Genomic DNA, 3607 nt, shown 5'->3' on the forward strand with positions numbered 1-3607 from the left:
CAGTGGTAGGCACGTGCATTCCCCCTGCGGAGCCCACCCAGTATCAGGCCGTGGCAGTTAGCAAGGGCTCTCTGAATGCCAGTTCCTTTTTTTTTAAATTTTAATTGTTATTTTTTGTGAACATACTGAACAGAGGGGTTACAATTACATAGGCAAGATAATGAGTACATTTCTTACCAAGCATTGCAGCCTCCTCCTTTGTTTACCCTTCACATCCCTTCCCAACCTCCCCCCGCCCCCCCACCCAACCCACTCCACCCCTCCCGCACCAAAGTTGTAAAGTTCGTTTTCAACATGACAACTTCTACTTCTCAAAGTTGCAACGGGTCCACCTGTATCCTTAAACGACTTGTTTTTCCCCATCTCCTCCACAAATTACACCGACATCAAATATAGTGAAAGCAGGGGTTATACTCTGGAGGAGGGACACACAAAGCAACAAAGAAATAATCTTATAAATGAGTTAGAAACAAATGCATGAAAAAGAACATTGAAATACATATCTAAGGGTTCATTTTCCTAACATCACATTATCTGACCTTTTCTGCTTGACTCATACATGTAGTAGATATTGCAAATAAGGGAAACCATTAGACCTATGTTTTTTTGGGCTTGGCTTACTTCACTTAATACAATTTTTCCAAGCCTTTCCATTTCCTAAAAAATGGGGAAATGTCATTCTTTCTGATGGAGACAGAGAATTCCATTTTGAATATATATACCACATTTTCTTGATCCATTAATCTACTGAGGGGCATCTGGGTTGGTTCCATATCTTAGCTATGGTAAATAATGCTGCAATAAACATAGTTGTGCTGGTAGCTTTAGTGTGGTCTTGTTTGTAAACATTTGGGTAAATGCCCAAAAGTGGGATTGCTGGGTCATAGGGGAGCTCTATGTGGAGTCTTTTGAGGAACCTCCATACTGCTTTCCAAAGTGGTTGAACAAGTTTACACTCACACCAACAATGAAGTAAGGTTCCCTTCTGTCCACATCCCCTCCAGCATCTGTTGTTGTTAGAGTTCTTGATTATAGCCATTCTAACTGGGGTGAGGTGATATTTCAATGTTGTTTTGATTTGCATTTCATTTATGGCTAGGGTTGTTGAGCATTTCTTCATGTGTCTATTGGCCATCCTTCTTTCTTCTTCAGAGAAATTTCTCTTTAATTCTTTCGCCCACTTATTTATTGGGCAGTTGTTTGAGGATTTGTTGTTGGGGGATTTAATTTTTTGGGTTCCAAGTATATTTTAGAAATGAGACCCTTCTCCGTCGTATGGCTAGTGAAGATCTTCTTCCAATCTGTGGGCTTTCTATTGATCTTGCAAGATATGTCCTTTGCCATGCAGAAGCTCTGCAAATTCATGCAATCCCATTTGTCAAACCTTTCTTTGATTTGTTGTGTGTCCGGGTCTCTAATAAGAAAATTTCAGCCTGAGCCAAGGAGACCTAGGGTTTCTCCTATTCCATCCTGTAACGTTTTCAGAGGGTCTGCTATGACTCCGAGGTCTTTGATCCATTTGGAGTTGATTCTGGTGCAGGGTGATATATAAGGATCTAGCTTTAGTTTTCTACAAGTAGTTAACCAATTTTGCCAGCACCATTTACTGAAGAGGCTGTCTTTCTTCCATTCTATTATTTTAGCTCCCTTATCGAAGATTAGATGCCTATAGGTCTGTAGGTTCATTTCTGGGTTTTGAATTCTATTCCATTGGTCCTGAGGTCTGTTCTTTTGCCAATACCAAGCTGTTTTGATTACTATGGCTTTATAGTAGAGTTTGAAATTTAGTATTGATATTCGACCAGCAGTGTTCTTTGCCTTGAGGAGCGTTTTTGCTATTCTGGGTCTTTTATTATTCCATATGAATTTTTGGATTGCCTCTTCTATTTCCTTGAAGAATGTGTTTGGAATTTTGATAGGTATCTCATTGAATTTGTAGATAGCCTTGGGAAGTACTGCCATTTTCACGATGTTAATCTTTCCAATCAAGGATCATGGGAGGTTTTGCCATTTTCTAAGTTCTGTTTTGATTTCCTTGTTCAAGATTGTAAAGTTTTCATCATAGACGTCGTTCTCTTCTTTGGTTAAGTTAACTCCTAAGTATTTTATTTTTTGAGGGGCTATTACAAATGGAGTTACTTTCCTAATTGCAGCCACACTTTTCTCATTGTTGGCATACAGAAAAGCCATTGATTTTGGGGGGTTAATTTTATACCTTGCTAATTTGCCAAAGTTTTGAATCAGCTTGAGTAATTTGGGATTGGAGTCTATGGGGTTCTTTAAATACAAGATCATATCACCTGCAAAAAGGGAGAGTTTTTTTTTTCTTCTTTCCCTCTTTGGATCCCTTTTATGTTTGCATCTTGTCTTATTGCTGTAGCGAGGCATTCTAATACTAGATTGAAGAAGAGAAGTGGAGAGAGTGGTCATCCTTGTATTGTTCCTGAGTTAAAAGGAAATGGCTTTATTTTTTCACCATTAAGTATAATGCTGGCTGTAGGTTTGTCATATACAGCCTTTATTGTATTGAGGATTGTTCCATGGATTCCTAATTTTCCCAAAACCTTCATCATAAAGGGGCGTTGGATCTTGTCAAATGTATTTTCTGCATCTATTGAGATAACCATGTGGTTCTTATCCTTGCTCCTGTTGATGTGCTGAATAATATTAAGTGTTTTGCGTATATTGAACCAGCTGTGCATCCCTGAAATGAATCCTGTTTGATCGTGGTGTACGATTTTTTGGATGAATTGTTCGAGTCGATTGGCCAAAACTTTCTTGAGAAGTTTTGCATCAATGTTCATCAAAGAAATGGGTCTATCGTTCTCTTTATTTGATGTGTCCCTGCCTGGTTTTTGGATGAGGGTTATGATGGCTTCATAGAATGTGTTCGGTAGTGAACTTTCTCTTTCAATTTCATTGAAGAGTTGGAGGAGTACTGGTGTGAGCTCTGCTTTGAAGGCCTTGTAGAATTCCGCTGTAAAACCATCTGGTCCTGGACTTTTCTTAGCTGGGAGGTCTCTTATTGCTGTTTCTATTTCAATGCTTGATATGGGCCTGTTAAGATGGTTTAACTCATCTTGGTTTAGTTTTGGCATGTCAATATTTGCTAGGAAAAGGTCCATTTCTGTCAAGTTCTCAAACTTATTAGCATAAAGTTTTGAGAAGTATTCCCTTATGATGTTCTGAATCTTGGTTGTTTCCGTGGTGATGTTTCCATTCTCGTCTCTGAGTTTATTTATTTGAGTGTGTTCTCTTCTTTTTCTGATAAGATTTGCTAAGAGTCTGTCAATTTTGTTAATTTTTTCGAAGAACCAACTCTTTGTTTTGTTGATTCTTTCTGTAGTTTTTGTGGATTCTAATTCATTTAATTCTGATTTAATTTTGATTATTTCTTTCCATCTACTGGATTGGAGTTTATCTTGCTGCTCTTTTCCAAGGAGTTTCAGATGTGTCATTAAATTGTTGGTTTCAGATCTCTCCAATATGTTGATATAGGAGCTCAGAGCTATAAAATTGCCTCTGAGTACTTCCTTTGCTGTGTCCCAGAGGAGCTGGTAATTTGTGTGCTCATTTTTGTTGAATAGCATGAAAATTTGAATTTCCT

Source organism: Dipodomys spectabilis, unplaced genomic scaffold, assembly GCF_019054845.1.
Source record: "Dipodomys spectabilis isolate Male_0828 unplaced genomic scaffold, ASM1905484v1 ptg000142l, whole genome shotgun sequence".
NCBI lineage: Eukaryota > Metazoa > Chordata > Mammalia > Rodentia > Heteromyidae > Dipodomys > Dipodomys spectabilis.